At 36.0% G+C, this 20,960-nt stretch overlaps 1 pseudogene; it reads left to right on the forward strand.

The window, feature by feature from the left end:
* The first annotated feature begins 18,468 nt into the window (after positions 1–18,468).
* Positions 18,469–19,279, forward strand: LOC101039713 (protein LZIC pseudogene; annotated as a pseudogene).
* Positions 19,280–20,960: the final 1,681 nt, after the last annotated feature.

Consider the following 20,960-nt stretch of genomic DNA (forward strand, 5'->3'; position numbering starts at 1 on the left):
TAGAATTGCAGTGATTCATTGGATAATGAGTTGATTAGGTTTTTCTTCAATGTGGTTGAAAGTTGAATAAAGTACCTTATTGGCAAGATGATGTTACCCAGAGGCACCATTTTTTCCAACTGTCCATTTAATTTCTTAGAAATATATATCCCTAGATGTACTTTTGCTTAAAAAATGAAAAGTGAACAATCACAAAGAGAGGGGTAATAGTGAAAGAAAAGGAGGAAAGATATTGGCTTCAATTCATCAGTTTCTTGGGTCCTCACACAGATTAAGTGAAGGAAGAGTAAAAATGAAATTAAAGACCTAGAAATGTATTGCCTTAAAGCTGCACCTTCTACTGTGTATTAAGTTTTTGTGTATATCCAGCTTATACCAATTGATAGGTCATAGTTCCAGGCTACCATTTAATTTCACTGTGACAGCCTGAGTCCCACTACTTTGAGCTGACACAGCTAAAGCAGAGTAATACCCTATCTGACAGTGGTGGAAATTGTGCCAGTCTTAATACCCCACAATAATGATAGGCAAGCTGTTCCAGTTGGGCAAATAAACTGATACATGGAGCATTAAATGATAATACACTCATCTAACAGAATAATCTTCCCATCTGATGATCATGACTGGTCATAGGTCAATTCAGGGACAGTTGTGTTTTTCAACAGATTAGTCATCTGTGCCAGAATAGAATATCTATTTAATATAAGAACTAAAATTTATTGAAAAATTGTAGAGATGCTTGCTCAATTAAATACATTGTTTCTAGTCTTCACAGTAATCTAACCTAATAAGACAAATATTGCTATCTCCATCTGCTAATTAAAATATGAGGATAAAAGATGTTGAGTAACTTGCCTAAGGTCACATAAGTAATGAGAAGTAACACAGTGGTCACATAAAGAGTGCATACTGCAGTGTCCACTCCAAATAATAATAACAATGACAATAATAACTAACATTTATTGAACATTTACTATTGGTAAGCTCAGTGTTCCAGCTGATGAACCTCAAGGATGGAGCATCAAGAAGCTTTGTTAGGAAACGGCAGAGCCAAGATTCAACTCAGGTGGCCTGAGTCCAGAGCCCAAACTCTTTTTATTTATTTATTCTTTTATTTATTTTTTTATCTTTGAGAGAGGGTCTGGCTCTGTTGCCCAGGCTGGAGTGCAATGGTGCGACCTTGGCTCACTGCAACCTCCACCTCCTGGGTTCAAGAGATTCTCTTACTTCAGCCTCTCGAGTAGCTAGGACTACAGGTGTGTGCCACCACACCCGGCTAATTTTGTATTTCATAGAGATGGGATTTTATCATATTAACCAGGCTGGTCTAGAACTCCTGACCTCAAGTGATCCGCCCACCTGAGCCTCCCAAAGTGCTGGTATTATAGGCATGAGCCATCATGCCCAACCAGAGCACAAACACTTATTTACTCTCATATGGCACCTACAAAAGTAAATCATGAAAATTCAGACTACATTAGAACAACAGAAAGGGAACATCTCACTGACAAGAATCTAGGGAGAATGCCTGAAATACAGAAAGCAAATAGAAGCAGAGCAGCATTAGGCAGATAATGGGAGCAGACAGTAGAGAGGGGGTGGATCCAGAGGAGACAGAGGCAGTTGTCACCCTCTGAGTAATTAATTGAGTAACATAGCAAATCATTTAGGAAAACAGACTGCCAGTACGTTACTCCTTGGCAAGCCAGGATGTCTGCATCCTGAAGGAACTAGCACGTGGGAGTTTGGGTCTGAGAAATAAGGTAGAACTCCAAGTGGTGGCAAGACTGAGAAATAGAGAGTACTCACAGCCAGGAGACCAGCTGCTGATGCATTTGGTCCAGTCGCACGTTCTGCGTCCTCAAGAACATCTCTCAGACACACTGCTCCACAAATTCCAGCAACTCAGTACAATCCTTAATCCTTACCTGGGTTATGCAAATATGCAGCAGACAATCTCATTAGGAATTTCAGCCATAAGGTGAAGAGCACAATCAAGAATCATCAAATGTTTAAGAATATAGTAAAAGCGGGTCAACATATTTAAGTACAGTAAACACGTGATGCATATCTGAAAAACTCAGAATGCTACAAGTGAACATTTACCCCATAAAAATAATTAAACAAAGATCATAAAAATTTAAAAAAACAAGTCAGTGCTGGTAGATGAAATAAAATTGATCACACGTCAATAACTGTTGAAGATAATTTAATAAGTACATGGGTTTTATTATTTCCTTCTATTTTAACACATCTGAAATTTTCAATAAAAAACTAAAGTCATATATTTAAAAAGATAAATAGAAAAATCAATATGGTAGAAAATTAAGCCAAGGGATTCTTACTGAACAAACCACAAAAGAGAAAGATAAATTAAGTGACAGGAAAGGCAGATCTTGCAGTTGTAACATCATCTTGTAGGAGATACCTGAGTGATGGGGGCACAGTATACAGTCATGTGCCCTATAATAATATTTTGGCCAACAACCAATGGCGTATACGACAGTGGTACCAGAAGATTTCAGTTCTATATTTTTACTATGCTATGCACTAAGGAGTACAATGTGATATTGTGATATATGTGAATAATGTGGAAGGTTTAAATCAAGGTCAATATATCCATCACCTCAAAAATTTATCATTTTTTGTAGGAGAATATTTGAAACTTACTCAGTTACTTTGAAATTCACAGTACGTTGTTAATAACTATAGTCACCACATTGCACAATAGATCACAAAAACGTCATTCTTCCTGCCTAAAATGAAACCCTGTATCCTCTGACCAACTTCCTCCTGTTTCTTTCTACTCAGTCTCTAGGAACCACCGTTCTACTCTCTGCCTCCATGAATTAAGTTGTTTTAGATTCCTCATATAAGTAAGAATATGCAGTATTTGTCTTTTTGTTTAAACACAGATGTCCTTTTCACACCCCAGCTTTCTCAATTATACTGATCCTTATTTTCTATATTTCCATAGTCATCCTTTGCATAACCATAACCTAAAGAGTTATATTTAAATGCTTTTTATTTCCTCATTCACATACGTTGTGGTTTAAAGGACATTTTAGCTTATCAAATAAATGACGTGTCCCTTACTGTTAGAAATCACTTAAATTTTTTTTCAATTATTCCTATGTTCAGGCATCCAAAGTCAGTGTCTATTTTTAATTGGCAGTGGATTCGAGCTCTAGCTCTCCTTTTATGCCGTCATGCCACTCAGGTGGTTAATGATCAACAGATATCTACAGCATATTGGAGAAGCATGACAGGAATCCTTAAGACAAACATTTTACCATTTCATATGGGTTATTTCTCTTTAAGTTCCTTCTCTTTCATGTAAAGGTTTTTGTATGTCAGTTTTTCATAAGAAGGAATGAGTAGTTTTCTTAACCTTTTGAGTATCATTACCAATATTTTATCAGAAAGGTAAATATAAGTGATTTCAGATTTTACTGTATTTTGATTGTTCCTGGAATGAAACTATCTTTATTCTATGGAAAAACCCACTTAAGAAATTAAGAAAAGAAAAACATGTGTCCCTCCTTGATAGCCTCGTGGCGGGGGCTGTGGCTCTGAAGAAAACTGTGGTCTCTTGAGATCAGGTAATGAGCAAAGCAACCTTCTGACTTCATGTTTGAATCTGCAAATTCCTAATTGTGCTTTGGAGCGGGAGCCTCAGAGTGACATCGAATAAGCTGAGTATGGACTTCAGTGGAGGAAGAGGCAAACGATCACGCAAGAAGTGATGGTGACAGAGTGATAGATAAAGGGAGAAAGAAAACAAGATCTTCCCTCTAAAATGAGACTGAAAATAAAACTGTTAATAAGTAATATGTAAAGAGAAAGATAGATTTCTTTATATATATGTTATTGTTATATATTATATATTAATTATATAATAAATATTGTTATATTATAAATTATATATAGTTATATTATATATTATATATAATAAACATTGTTATATTATAAATTATATATATAATAAATATTGTTATATATTATATAAATATATTATATATTAATATATATAAGTGCAACAATATATTATATATTATATATTAATATGTTATTATATATTATATATTAATATCAATATATTATATATTATATATTTATATCAATATATTGTTTATATATTATATATTAATATTAATACATATTAATAATATATGATAATATATTATATATTAATATATTATTATATATAAAATATATATTTATATGTTATTGCACTTTAGGTTCTGGGGTACATGTGCAGATCATGCAGGATTGTTGCATAGGTACATACATGGCAATGTGGTTTGCTGCCTCCATCCCTCCATCACCTATATCTGGCAATCTTCCCATGTTATCCCTCCCCAACCTTCCTATCCCCCACTGCCTATTCTCCCCCAACAGACCGCAATGTGTGATGGTCCCCTCCCTGTGTCCATGTGTTCTCATCGTTCAACACCCACCTATGAGTGAGATCATATGGTATTTGATTTTCTGTTCTTGTATCAGTTTGCTGAGAATGATGGTTTCCAGATTTATCCATGTCCCTACAAAGGACACAAACTCATTGTTTTTTATGGCTGCATAGTATTCCATGGTGTATATGTGCCACATTTTCCCTGTCCAGTCTATCATCAATGGGCATTTGGGTTGGTTCCAAGTCTTTGCTATTGTAAACAATGCTTCAATGAATATATATGTGTGTCTTTATAATAGAATGATTTATAATCCTTTGGATATATACACAGTAATGGGAATGCTGGGTCAAATGGAATTTCTATTTCTAGGTCCTTGAGGAATCACAACACTGCCTTCCACAATGGATGAACTAATTTACACTCCCACCAACAGTGTAAAAGTGCTCCTATTTCTCCACATCCTCTCCAGCATTTGTTGTCTCCAGATTTTTTAATGATTGCCCTTCTAACTGGTGTGAGATGGTATCTCAGTGTGATTTTGATTTGCATTTCTCTAATGACCAGTGATAATGAACATTTTTCCATATGTTTGTTGGCCTCATATATGTCTTCTTTTGAAAAGTGCCTGTTCATATTGGTCACCCACTTTTGAATGGGGTTGTTTTTTTCTTGTAAATCTGTTTTAGTTGAAAGATAAATTTCTAATGAATTTATTGGAAAATAAAGTGCTTGGAAAATAGGTGAATAAAGATTTAATTCAAGAAATAGAAATAGTGGAATAAGCTGAAATGAAGAAGAAAAGTTGTTATAAATGTAAAAGCAGAAATTCATAAAATGAAAACAAAGGAACAATAGTATCAGAAACTAAAATCTAGTTCTTTTTACAACACTGATAAAGTGGAAAAAGACATAAATAAATAACAAATAAAATGATAATAGGACATAATTATAGATCCAATGGCAATTTTTGAAATCATGTATGAATGCTATTAATAACTGTCATCCAATGAATTTTAATATTTAGATAAAATGCCTAGTTTATAGAAGAATCACCAAAAGTTGTATTGGGAAGAAATAGAAAATTTTTGAAAATAATAACTATTAAACCTTGGCACAATTCAAGCAATTATTTCAGTATTCTAGAATGTTCTAACCCCTTTCCTCAGCATCAAGGCTGGAAAATTTTGTAAGTGAACTTTATAAAACTTTCAAGGAACAAATAATCTCTACTACGTATAGACTGTGAAAGAAATACAAATTATCCAACTGGTTCTATTAGATTAATTATGCTTATTATCAAAGCCAAAAAAGATAGTACAAGAAAAGCCAACTACATGGACAAATATGGTTGTGAACCCAGAGGTGAAAATTTAAATAAAGTATTAGGAAATTAAATAAAACATTTATTAAGGATATATTAATAGGTTAAAAGAAGAAAGTTGTATAATGAACTTAATATCGTAGAATGAAAATTTAAGAGAATATTCTCATGACCTCATGATTGAAGATGTTTTCACTATGGATAAATTGGATTATACAAATTTTAAGAACCTCTATTTAGCCGGAAATAAAAAACACACTATGAACAAAGTTTTGAAAAATCTACAATTTGGAATATGCATTGACAGCTGTGATATGCAACAATGGATTACTCTGAAGATATAAGGAAAAAATTTCACAAATATAGCAGAACCAAGTGATGGATTTGAATAGAATCCACTAGCTAAACTCCAGTAAGTACTATGAAAAAAAATGCTAGTAAAGAAATGGAATTTAAAATATACACAACAGATTAACAAAAATATATCTATTGTTGACAATACCTAGTGTTGGATAAGATCTGAAGCCTAGGGGAAATGTAAATTGCCACATCTATTTTGAAGAGTAGTTTGGTTATATCAAATAAGGATGAAAACTAAATAATCTCTTATATATGTGTTCAAAGAGATATTTATGAAAATGTTCACAGTATCATTGAGTAATAGCAAAAAAAAGGGGGAAAAACATTACACATATTGTTTTTTCCACATAAATTGTGGAAAAAATCTTGTAATAGATATGGCACAGTAGTGAAAATGAACGAACTACAGCTGCATATATCAATTTGATTGCATTTTTCCCCAAGGTGGCAGATTAGAGACTTTCAGCATTCCTCAGACCCTTGGAAATAGCAATATAGTAGATTAAAACCAACTTTGTGTGCTTTAATTCAAGAAGGAAAATGGGGATCCACCAGAATCATGAAGGACACCCCAAATCCCAGGGAGGAGAATGCTGGCAAACAGCCTCTGTGACAGTGTCTAGCTGATAATAGTGAAGCCCCAGTATATGTGAGAGAGGCAGAGAGCCTCCCTCTGTGACTCACCTTTCCTCCAGAGATCTGAGCAACCCAGGCCAAGAAAGAGCATTTTGTTTCCCCCAGGTCCTGGAGCTAACTTGGGGAGAGGCTTGGAGATGCTGTGAGGTATTTGAGACATGGTCTTTCCCTAGACCTGGGACTGAGAGGATGCCATTTTTAATTTGAGAACATACAAATTCAGACACTTTTAGGGGACCTAACAGCATGGTCATGCAGGCATTTTAATCTCAAGTCAGAGATTGGTGAGCCTGTTGTGGAGTAGAATAGGGACTTTTACAACCAGAACTGTGCAAAATGCCCCAGCAGTAGGTACTTGAATTGTGCTCTTCCTTATCACAAGCCTGGGCAGGAGGAGAGCTGCTACAGCTGCAATTTCTCCTAGGAAGCAAGACTTGAAACCAAGGCCAGCTTGGTGGCTTGGAACTGATCTGTGTGTGCCGTTTCTGGGTGTCCCAGGCTGCTCCCCTGAGATCATGGTGCAGCAGAAGCCTCTCCACTCTATGCCCAGGCAGATCTCCAGGCATTCAAAGCACTTATTTGCCTGATTCAGCAGCTTCAGCTGTACTACCTTTCCTGGGCATAGATTGTGGTGCAGTGAGGCCCTTTCTGCTCCCTGTCTATGCAGATCTCCAGGGATTTGGAGCACACACTAACCTAGATCAGCAGCCTGAACTGCCCTAAACTTCCTGTGCAGAGATTTTGGTGCAGGGGGGACATCTATGCTATACACCCAGGCACATAGCCCTCCAAGCATTCAGAGTAACAGCTTGCCTGATCCAGAAACCTGAGTTGTCCCCACCCTCCTATGAAGAGATATTCATGTAGCAAGAGCCCTCTACACTCCACTCCTAAGCAGATCTCCAGGCATTCAGGGCACCCACTTACCTGGATCAGCAACCTGAGCTGCCTCATCCTACCTGTGCAGAGATTCTAGTGTGGGGAGGCCCTCTCTGCTTCATTACCAGGCAGATTTTCAGGAATTTAGAAGCATCTGTTCTTCTGCTTCACCAGTTTGAGCTACCCTGTCCTTTTTGGGTGTAGATTATAATGTAGTGGGGCTCTTTCTGCTCTACACCAGGTAGATCTCCTGCAGGCATTTGGGGCAGCAGATGGCCTGGATCAGCAACTTGTTCCACCCTCCCCTACCTGTGTGGAGATCCTGGTGTAGGGGGCTGTCTCTGCTACACACTCAAGCAGATCTCGAGGCATTTAGAGCACCTGCTTTCCTGGTCTCTAATCCTGAGTTGATCCACCCCTCCATGCAGAGTTTTTAAGGAAGTGGGTGCCCTCTGTCTGCTTCACACCCAGCCAGATCTCCAGGCATCTGAAGCACACACTCTCCTGGATTAGGAGTTTAGGATATTCCACATTCCAGTTTGGAGAATTTGGAGACAGAGAGGTTTTCCAGTTTCATGCCTAGGCACACCTCTAGGCATTTGGTGACCATGCACTGGATTCTCCCATGGTGCTAGTACTTGTGCCTGCCATCAGGAGACCTGTAGGTGGACCTGCCCAGTCTGGCCCCACCCTTTGTGGTCCCTGCACCCTGGAGCTGAGCAGGGAGATCAAAACACTGTGCATTCTATGAATCAGCCCATTGCCTAAGGCAACAGAGAGCTTCTGACAGTAAATAGGGATCAAGTATACTCCTAACCTTGTTGGCTGTAGCTGGCTCTTACCTGTATTACCATCTATTGGCTAATAGGTCAAACTGTACAGCCCAATATAAAACCTAATAAAAGAAGTGCTATAGAAGCAAAGCCAAAAGGTTCAACCCCACATTCTCTATAGTTGCACCCCCAAGGAGTGGAGGGGAAAAGAAAAGAGAAAAAAAATCATAGGAAAAGAAAGAAAAAAGAAAAAGTCCTACTCACATGAAAATAGTCACAAAAATTAGAAGTGCCAGTGTCTCTCAATGAGAAAGAACCAGCATGAGAATACTGGCATCCTGAAAAATCTGAATGTAGTGACACCACCAAGGGATTGCACTAGCTCTCTAACAATGGCCCCTAATGAAAATGGAAACTCAGAAGTGACAGAAAAAGAATTCAAAGTATCAGTTGAAAGGAGGCTCGGTGAGATCCAAGATGGGCTGAAAAACAATACAAAGAACTTTCTAAAGCAATCCAGGAAATGAAGGGAGAGATAAACATTTTATTTAAAAATTCAATCAAAACTTCCAGAATTGAACACTTAAGAAATTTTAAAATACAATGGAAACTTTTATCAATAGACTGGACTAAGTAGAAGAAAGAATTTCAGAGCTTGAGTACTGGTTTTTCAAACTAACACAGTCAAACAAAACATTTTTTAAAAAGAATTTTAAAAATGAACAAAGTTTTCAAGAAATATGGGATTATGCAAATGATCAAACCTATGAATTATTGGCATACCTCATAGAGAAGAAAAAATAAACAATCTAGAAAACATATTTGAGGGAATAATTCAAGAAAAATTTTCTAATCTTGTTGGAGTGGTAGGCATCCATACACAAAAATCCAGAACATACCTGTGAGATAATATTAAAAAATGAACATTACCAAGGCATATAGTCACCAGACTGTCCAAGATCAATGCTAAAGAAAAAATCTTAAAGACAGCTGGAGAAAAAGATTAGATCACATATGAAGGGAACCCCATCAGGCTAACAGCTGACTTCTCAGCAGAAACCTTACAAACCAGAAGAGATTAGGGAGCTATCTTCAGCATTCTAAAAGAAAATAAATTCCAACAAGTAATTTCATATCTCACCAAACTAAGCTTCATAAGGAGAAATAAAAGTTTTTCCAGACAATCAAGAGCTAAGAACTTGTTACCACTAGACCAGCATTACAAGAAATACTTAAGGGGGTTCCAAACACAGAAATGAAAGAACAATACATGCTACAACAAAACCACATTTAAGTACATAGCCCTTAGACTCTGTACACCCACACAATAGAAACTGCAAGGCAACTAGCTAACAATGTTATGATAGTGTGAAAACATCACATAACAATATTAGCCTTGAATTTAATTGGTCTAAACTTTCCAATTGAAAGGCACACAGTGGGAATTTGGTTTAAAATACAAGACCCACTCATCTGTTGTCTTCAAGAGACCTGTCTCACATGTAATGAGACCTATAGGCTCAAAATAAAGAATTAGAGAAAGATCTATCATGCACATGGAAAGCAGAAAGAGCAAGGGTTGCTATTTTTATATCAGATGAAATAGACTTTAAACTGACAACAGTAAAACAACAACAAAAATCAAAGAAGGATATTACATAATATGAAGGATTCAATTCAATGAGATTTAATTAGCCTAAATACATATGTACGCAACATTGGAGCATCCAGATTCATAAAACAAGTATTTTTAGACCTTGAAAAGACTTATACAGCCACACACTAATAGTGAGGAGTTTTAACACCCCACTAACAGCATTACATCATCGAAGCAGAAAAATAACAATGGAATTCTGGACTTAAGCTTAAGCTTGATGCTTGACTGATTGGACCTAATAGACAACTACAGAATACTCCACCTAACAACCATAAAATATATATTCTTCTCACCTGCACACAGAGCATATTCCAAGATTTATTACATGCTCAGCCATAAGGTACATCTCAATAAATTAAAAGAAAATTGAAATTATACCAACTATACTTTTGGAGCACAGTGGAATAAAAATAGAAATCAATACTAAGAAAATCTCTAAAAACTACACAATTACATGGAAATCAAACAACTTGTTTCTGAATGACTTTTGGGTAAATAATGATATTAAGAGAGAAATAAAAAAATTCTTTGAAGTAATTGAAAACAGAGATACAACATACCAAAATCTCTGGGATGAAGCAAAAGCAGTGTAAAGAGGAAAGTTTATAGTGCTAAATGCCTATCTTAAAAAGCTACAAAGATCTCAAAATAAATACCTAACATCATACCTTCAGGAACTGGAAAACAAGAAAAAACTAACTCCAAAGCTAGCAGAAGCAAATAAATAACTAAAAGTAAAGCAGAAATAAATGAATTTGAGGCTCCAAAATCCATACCAAAAAAATCCCAAAGTTGGTTATTTGAAAGGATAAATAATATAGATAGACCACTAAATAGATTAACAAAGGAAAAAAAAGGAGAGAATATTCAAATAATCACAATCAGAAATAACAAAGGTGACATTACAGTTGATCCCACAGAAATACAAAAGATCCTCAGAGACTATTTTTAACACTTCTATTATACAAACTAGAAAATCTAGATGAAATAGATAAGTTTTTAAAGACAGACATTCTCCCAAAATTGAATCAGGAAGAAATCAAAACAATGAAAAGATGAATATTAAGTTCTAAAACTGAATCAGTAATAATACACCTACCAAAAAAAGAGACCCAGACCAGAGAGATTTTACAGCAGAATTCTACCAGACATATAAAGAAAAACTGGTGTCCACTCTACTGAAACTTTCCCAAAAAATCGAGGAGGAAGGACTCCTTTCTAACTCATTTTATAAAGCCAGCATCATCCTGATACCAAAACCTGGCAAAGATACAATGAGTAAAGAGACTACCGGCCAACATCCCTGATAAAAATAGATGTAAAAATGCTCAACAAAATACTAGCCAGGTGAATTCACCATGATCAAGTAGGCTTTATTCCTGGGATGCAAGTTTCATTCAACATATGCAAATCAGGGTTCACCACATAAATAGAATTAAAAACAAAAGCTAAAAGATAACCTCAATAGATGTGGAAAAAGCTTTCAATAAAATCCAACATTGTTTCATGACAAAAAACCCTTAAGAAACTAAGCATCAAAGGAACATACATCAAAATAACAAGAGCCATTTATAAGAAACCCGCAGCTAACATCATACTGAACAGGCAAAAAAATGGAAGTATTTCCTTTGGGAACTAGAACAAAACAAAGATGCCTACTCTCACCACACCCATTCAGTAGAGTACTGGAATGTTAACCAGAGCAATCAAGCAGGAAAAAGAAATAAAAGGCACCCAAATAGGGAAAGAGGAAGTTAAGCTATCTCTCTTCATGGATGACATGATTCTATACCTAGTAAGCCCTATAGATTCCACCAAAATGTTCCTGAAGCTGATACACAACTTCAGTAAAATTTCGGGACACAAAATCAATGTACAAAATTCAGTAGCATTTGTATACTCCAATAACATGAAAGCTGAAAGCCAAATCAAAAATACAATCTCATTTACAGTAGCCAAAAAAAAAAAAAAAAAGCCTAGGAGTACATCTCATCAAGGAGACGAAAGATCTTTACACCAAGAACAAAGCACTGCTAAAAGAAATAACAGATAACAAGTAAATGGAAAAACATTCTATGTTCATGGATCGGAAGAATCAACATAATGTAAATGGTTATTCTGCCCAAATAGATTGAACACTATTCCTATCACACTACCAATGTCATTTTTCATAGAACCAGAAAAAATAAAACTATTCTAAAACTTATATGGAACAAAGAAGAGTCCAAATAGTCAAAGCAAACCTAAGCAAAATGAACAAAGCTAGAGGCATCACAATACCTGACTTCAAACTATACTATACGGCTACAGTAACAGACACATAGATCAGTGCAACAGAAAAGAGAACTCAGAAATAAAGTCACACACCTGCAGCCATCCGATCTTCGACAAAGTAAACAAAAACAAAAATAGAAACAATGGGGAAATGAAAAATTTATATGGTCAAGGAAAATAGGTCAGAACTATCTAGAAGATTGATGTTAAGATAAAGACATCATTTCCTTAAATAAGGGTCCCAGAGTTTTGAAGCAGGAAATTAGATATTTCAATCAAACTCTACCCTGTATAAGACAATCAATGTCCAATCAGTGGTGTTGGGATAGCTAACTAGTTATATGCAGAAGAATGAAACTGAACGCCTACATTTCACCATATACAAAAAGCTACTCAAGATGAATTAAATATTTAATTGTAAGACCTCAAACTAGAATAATCCTAGAAGAAAACCTAAGAAACACCAGTCTAGGCATTGGCCTTGGGAAAGAATATATGACTAAGCAATTACACAAAAACAAAAATTGACAAGTGGAACCTAATTAGGTTAAAGAGCATCTGCACACCAAAGCAACCATCAACAGAGTAAACATACGATTTACAAAATGGGAGAAAATATTCACAAACTATGCTTTCAGAGAAGACATAATGCCCAGAATCTGTAAGAAACTTAAACAATTGAATAAGCAAAATCTAAATGACCCCATACAAATTATTAAAAGAGACATAAACAAACAGTTCTCAAAAGAAGACATACAAGCAGACATATGAAAAAAAGTTTCACATCACTAATCATCAGAAAAACGCAAATCAAAACCACTATGGATACTACCTCACATTAGTCAGAATGGCTGTTAATAGAAAGTCAAAAAAACAACAAATGCTGGCAAGGCTGCAGAGAGAAAGAACACTTATACACTGTTGGTGGGAATGTAAATTAGTTCAGCAACTGTGTAAAGAAGTCTAGATATTTGATTTCTCAAATAAATTAAAACAGAACTACCACATGACCCAGCAATCCCATTACTGGATATATATCCAAAAGAAAATAAATCATTCTGTCAAAAAGACACATGCACTCGTATGTTGATTGCAACAGTATTCATAATAGCAAAGACATGGAATCAACTTACATGCCCATCAATGGTGGCTGGGATAAAGAAAATATGGTACATATACAACATGGAATACTATGTAGCCATAAAAAAGAACAAAATCCTGTCCTTTGTGTCAACATGGATGAAGCTGGAGGCCATTATCCCAAGTGAATTAATACAAAAATAGAATACCAAATAAGTGGGAGCTAAATATTGGGTACTCATGAACATAAAGATGGCAACAATAGAAACTGGGGACTACTGGAGTGGGGGGAAAGTAGCAAAAAACTAACTATTGGGTATTATGCTCAGTACCTGGGTGGTGGGATCATTTGTATTTAAAACCTCAGCATCACACAATGTATCAGGTAACTAACCTGCATATAACCTCCCTGAATCTAAAATAAAAGTTGAAAAGAAAATTTAATTAAATCTCAACTACAATATTAAGGAAGTACATTACCAAAAGATATATACAATATGATACCACTTATGTGAAATATGAAAACATGCCCAACAGCATTGGACATTGTGCTATAGTAATGTTATAACAATGCAAACATGCATTAGAAAAATAAATAATCAGATTCAGGTTGGTGATTATCTTGGGGAATTTAGGGAGGAAGAAAAACGTAAGACATGAGAGAGGTAGAGAGGGAACCCCAATCATTTATAATAAGTATTGCTTTAAAGAAAACCCTAAAAGTTGAAGCAAGTATGGCAAACTGGTGGAAGTGGATAGAGCTGGGTAGCTCTGTCTTGGTCCCAGATACTTAATTTTCATGTATTTGAAATACTTCTTGATAACAAAAGAAAGTACATTAAAAACACAAGAAACAAGAAACCCTCTTTTAAAAATATGAGTTTTGGAAAATGTCTTACACAGGGTGGAAGTTGATTAAAATATCTAATTTTCTGCTTCAAAACTCTGGGACCCTTATTTAAGGAAATGATGTCCTTATCTTAACAGCAGTCTTCCAGATAGTTCTGGCCTATTTTCCTTGACCATATAAATTTTTCCAAAGGGGATCTTTCAACAGTATGTCTTCCAGCAATTAGGATACAGGAGTTTTATGGGATCAGAATCTTTAGATGATATGATCTTATGTGATTGGTGGGGGGAGAGTTTGTATTGCTTTTTTAGCTGTTTCTGAAAGATTCTTAAAAGACATCTTTATAGTCTCATCTGAGCATTTTGTTTTCTTCTTTTCTGGGCATGGTTAACAAATTAAAGAGCCTGTTTCCTCTCCACAGCTGTGTATCATTGCCTTAGGGACTATTATGGGAATGGATTCTAGAGGAGTTACTTCTGCTGTCTAGCAGCAAGAGCTCTTAATATAAACAAGCCTGTAGGCTATCCACGTATTGAACAGATGTCTGTGAGCATTCCTGCTGGCTACTATGTCCTGTAGGCTGTCCACTGTGTATTCCCTGATAGCAGACCTCTGACCTATGAAGTGATGTTGCCCTTAAGACACTGGATGTAAAGACAGGTCTGAAGTAAACTCAGTGAATTTGCTTCCTTGTGTAGTACTTGGAAAGTGATGACTGCAGTATCTGGGAGTTGAGGGAGATTGGATTGTATTTTTTATCTATGGATGAGAAACTCTAAAAGTGATGCATTTTGGAAAGCTAATATTTTCCAGTAGGGATAAATACATATTTTAAAGTTCCAAATTATTAAATGGCTTAAATGGGTGCATTTTACCAAAGACCTATTCATAAAATGAGAATTGGATTAAGATAGTTTAAAGTTAATGCAATAATGAAGCTGATGCTGACTTTCTTTATAATGTGCTAAAACAACTAGTCTGACTTCAAATATTTGTATTTATTTTATTTGCTAGGCATCATCACTTTATTAAAAAGGCATTTTCTTAGCAAGACCTATTTGGAGAATTGAGCAAGTGAGATTTTAGGAAATGGGACAAGAGCCGGAGCAATACAATGTTCTAGAATATTCAAAGACAAAGGGAACAATGCAGGTGCTTCAATTATCTGAGATGTTTCCAGTCTGCTGAGAATGGACCTGATTGTATATCAAAATCAGGCTTTCCTTCTAACTAACTTTGAGCAATAAAAGTATGTTAGTAAATGGCTTTGGAATATGGTCATCTCAGACTGAGATCACTGATCTCACAGTCTTAAACTTTCGGAGTTGGAGAAGTTTTTAATATTGGTAAGAAACTGTGGCCCAGGCAGGACCACACATCATGATGATGTAAGTATCATTTAACCTTATCTTTATCTTTAATCTTTGAGTTCTAAAGGTACTTGATTTGTATACAAATCTAAATATATTATTTAAATATATACAGATACACATGTATACACATATATGTAACTTTAAACAATATATAAATATGTGTATTTATATATTTAAACATATGTATATAAACACTACTCATGGATAGATTTTGACAAAAAGAAGAAAAAAATCAAACGAATCTGACTAAGACTCTAAATCATATTGATAGTTTATGATAAATTTAAGGGAAAGAAGAATATGTCAGATCACATCATGAGGTTGCAATCAGCAAAATTCACACAGTGGAAACTCTACTAGATAAAGAATTATGTTTCTTTCAGACATAAACATAGTTATAAAGATATGCTGCCCTGTGATTGGAGTAAAGCAAAGAAAATATTTAGTTTGTGAGAACCTAATTTCTGTGATGTAGATTAGGAGCTTACTATCTGTATAGAAACTGACTCAAACATGTGTAGAAGTTGCTTTGCTCATGAGATATAAGGGACTTCATTTTTTTTCTTCTTCATCTTACTGTCTTGCAACAAAGTTAGAGCAGCTGAACTCTAGGTTATTGGTTATTTGAGTCAGCTGCTGCACTCACATGACATTAAGATATGAGCCTTGATATGATTAAAGGAAGAGTTTTTATCACTGATATCATCACTTTGGTTGTAGAGCTTTCTTTAAAATTTCACTTTGAGTAATAGACATACTTAATCCCACACAAAGATAAGCCTAAATAGTGCTAGATTGGTGGACATACAGTATCATTTTTTGGTGTTTTCTTGTTGGTGGTGGTTTTGTTTTGTTTTGACCACTGTCTACTGCAGAAATCTAATCCAAATTATGACAGACTTCTGACTAATCATTTGGAAAATGGTGTTCCATTTGCCAAAGGTTTATTCAGATGTTTTTATTGTATTATGATGACTATTTCTACTTTTTTTCTCTAGAATCTAAAGTTTCTAAGATTAAACCTACAAAATAGAAGATGATCCTTTATTAAAAAAGGAAAATATAAAAACCCCAAGAATGTGATTACAACTTAGGCTAGCCATGAGAATTAATGACTCCAACCCACACACAAGACAAAATTTTATTAGTGTACAGTTTGTACTGTATGCTCTTACATTTCAGTCTGTCATGCCCTAAAAATGTTGAAAATCACCCAATGTCTAAGGCTGGTTTGCTTCTGATTTCTACTATGAAGCTGTACAACTTTTGGGAATGTGTGATCAGTGCCAAACAAGGGCAAAAGTTTACCAACTGTAGCTCCTTTAGTGTGAGTGTTGGTGTTTGGGCTCTGTTTCCCATTGAGGGTTTTATCCTTAAATGGAGTCTATTTGGTATTTTACAAGTTCAACTAACAATTTCATTTTAGTCAACCGCACAATTTATATATACGTCTTAGTGGTTTTGAGTGTTACTTTTGAGCAGGCTTTTAAATGAATTAACAAAAGTTAACATATTTAAAAAAACACACACACAATAAAACAATAGGCAAAGATGTTCAGAATCATGACATAGGGATGTTCCAATTGGTTCTATCACTGGGTACCCTAGCTATTTAAAAATTCATTACCAAATACTAGTTCTTCTCCTTCTCATTCCCGTACAATTCACCAAAATCAGAGAGTTCTAAACACACACACACACACACACACACACACACGCACAAACACACCCTTCTTTTAAAGCCATATCTATACAAAAATTTAATTAGAAAGCCTAAATGTAGGCCAGGTATGGTGGCTCACGCTTGTAATCCCAGCACTTTGGGAGGCCGAGGTGCGCAGATCATGAGGTCAGGAGTTCAAGACCAGCCTGACCAACATGGTGAAACCCCGTCTCTACTAAAAATACAAAAATTAGTCAGATGTGGTGGCATGTGCCTGTAATCCTTGCTACTCAGGAGGCTGAGGCAGGAGAATCACTTGAACGCAGGAGGCAGAGGTTGCAGTGATCCGAGATAGCACCACCACTGCACTCCAGCTTGGGCAACAGAACAAGACTCTGTCTCAAAAAAAAAAAAAAAAAAAAAAAAAAAAAAAAAAAAAAAAAAAAGAGAAAAAAGAGAAAGAAAAAAGAAAGCCTAAGCCAATGTCATTCATCAAGTTCAGCAAATTAGGAGGAAATAGGCAATATCTTTGCATGTCTATTTTAAACTTACTAAAAATACAAATTTAATTGAAAGAACTAAAATGCAGTATCTTAGGGTAGGTAAAGAGCAGGCAGGGCATGGGACCTATAACCACCATCTGCTCTTCTCCAGGGTTGCTATGGTAAGGAGATTCTAGCTACAGGCTGTCAATCTGGAAACTTTCTTTGGTGAACATTCTGCGGTGCTGCTGCCTGGCCAGCAAATGTCAGTGCTGAGTCAAGCCTGAGGCATGCAGAGAAAGCCATCTTCTTAAGTGCCAGTACTGGGCACCTCTAATAAGAATGGCTTGGGCACCTAAGCATCTCAGTCTCTTCCTTCATTTCTACTGATGATGGAAATATATTTTGGTCCCTTCGTGGGATCAGTTTGCTTTTCAAGATCGGTATTTTTTCCCTAGTAAATCGATAGACATGATCTTTTAATGTAAAAATAAATTTCAATTTTTAAACATGCTATTGATAAATTACTAAATTTTTTGAGATAGATTTAAATGGAGATTTTCCAGCTCCAGCAGCAGACTTAAGGAAAAGTAAAACTATGGCACATACAGGAATATAAAATTGTGAACAAAAACTGAAATGTATTTAAGGATGCTAAAAAAGTGTTTGGTCCTGGCCCTGAACTCTGGGACTCACGGGCGGGCCAGTGGCACAGCTGGGATCCCGGGGACCTAAGAAGCCATCTCCACCCCCAGGTGGTTTGAACTTTGAGCCTTTTGAAGTCCTGATGAATAATTTCATTTTCCTCAAGTTTATGACACTCGGAACGTCAAGAACTGGAGGTTTCTGCAATTTGAGACCGGTCAGCACCGTGCGAGATCAGAGTACTAAGAGACAGATTAAAATGGCTTCCAGAGGAAAGACAGAGACAAGCAAATGAAAGCAGAATTTAGAAGAACAGTTGGATAGACTAATGCAGCAATTACAAGATCTGGAGGAATGCAGAGAGGAACTTGATACAGATGAATATGAAGAAACCAAAAAGGAAACTCTGGAGCAACTAAGTGAATTTAATGATTCACTGAAGAAAATTATGTCTGGAAATATGACTTTGGTAGATGAACTAAGTGGAATGCAGTTGGCTATTCAGGCAGCTATCAGCCAGGCCTTTAAAACCCCAGAGGTCATCAGATTATTTGCAAAGAAACAACCAGGTCAGCTTCGGACAAGGTTCGCAGAGATGGATAGAGATCTGATGGTAGGAAAGCTGGAAAGAGACCTGTACACACAGCAGAAAGTGGAGATGCTAACAGCTCTCAGGAAACTTGGAGAAAAGCTAACTGCGGCTAATGAGGCCTTCTTGTCAGCAAATGCAGGTACTATACTCAGCCAGTTTGAGAAAGCCTCTACAGACCCTGGCTCTGGAGACAAAGTCCTTGCTCTGGCAAGTTTTGAGGTTGAAAAAGCAAAAAAAATGACATGGTACGGAAGCTTGTAACACTGATCACATTCTTATTGTAAATGGCATCTTTCCTCCTGGGATTTTCAGTTATGCAAAGAAATGAAGAGATTCTGGAAATGCATCAATAACCTAAGAAAAAGTGACATAAAAGTATAAAAAAAGTTTGCCAGTATATATTTACAAAGTTGATAATGTCTAACTAACAAATGCAGTATTAAAAATTCAAAGACAGAAAGTAATAAGCTATGACATGAATGAAGCATTATAGTAAAAACTAGCAAGTTTTAAACTAAGATTAGCTTAGCTCATGCAAGACAGCCTTTGACCAATCCTGCTCATACACAGGAAAGAACACTGTTAGGACATAACCCCAGCACCCCATAGCTTGGACTTATGTTCATTGCCATTAAGAATAACATGAATGTGATCTGTGGCCACTGAAAATCTCATAGCTTGGACTTATGTTCATTGCCATTAAGAATAACAAGAATGTGATCTGTGGTCACTGAAAATCTAACAGTCCCCTCTGGCTCTCAGGCAGACGATCTGGCTCTGCTAATCCTTCCACTGATAACTGACTGACTGTATGTCTCTTCCCAAAGGCAAAAATTGGATTTGAGTATTTTAATGGACAGAGTTTCAGTATCTGCCCATCTGTTTAGCCTCTGGAAAGTTTATGGCTAGCCACTTTTGATGAAATATCCATGTTGAGTTGATTCAACGGGACCTTGTGAGACAGAGTCACATGGGTCAAAACTCAGTAGACTATAACTAAGAAACCACTCTTTGAAGGTACAGAGGTATGGCTAGACTTCTGAAGCTTTTTAGAAGAATGTATTGTAAATTGCAAACTACTTAGAAGCATGGACTATCTGGTTTAAGAAAATTAGAAACATATTTTATTAAGTAGATACCCACAAAGGCCATCATCATGTACTTGTGAATAAAATCTCTTATTCTTTGATATGTTTAGAAATTTTATAATAAACATTTGCTATTCAAAATAAAAATTATCACTACTGCTCTTCTCAACAACTAAAACATAATTTTTGTTTATTCAACAGCTATTTATTCTATGGTAAACATTGCTAGATGCAGAGGATACAAGAAAGAAAATACAGACATAAAGCTTATTGTTTTGGAGTAGATGCAGATATGCATATTGGCAAATTGAACAATGTTATGTGGCTATGATGGGGAAAGATAATAATATTTTTGGGTTATAGGATAGGCATTTAACTGTAACCTGTGTAGCCCTGGGGGCTATAGCCTACCTGCAGATAATTACATATAGACCAACACCACCTAGAACTGAGTATGAAGGAGAAACCAAAGCAGAATGATGTCCAAGTTTCTCTTTCTGCTTTGAGGGACCAGAAGGATGATAGTGCTGTTCACTGAGGGAAAATAAATCCAGCAGGAATAGCAAGATTGAGAGGAAGATCAGGCCAGGTGCAGTGGCTCATATCTACAATCCCAACACTTCGGGGGGACAAGGTGAAAGGATCACTTGAAGCCAGGAATTCAAGACCCAGCCTGGGAAACACAGTAAGACCTCCAGCTCTACAAAAAATGGAAAAAAAAAAACAACAACAGAAAACAAAAAACAAAAAACAGAATGTCATGCATTCAGTTTTGAAGATGTTCCTTGAAGTATCTGAAAAATCTTCAAGTGGATTGAAATAATGGGTAGAGAGAGATACAGCTCTGGATCTGAAGAGATAGATTTATGCGA

This window comes from Saimiri boliviensis, chromosome 4, assembly GCF_048565385.1.
Source record: "Saimiri boliviensis isolate mSaiBol1 chromosome 4, mSaiBol1.pri, whole genome shotgun sequence".
NCBI classification, from domain to species: domain Eukaryota; kingdom Metazoa; phylum Chordata; class Mammalia; order Primates; family Cebidae; genus Saimiri; species Saimiri boliviensis.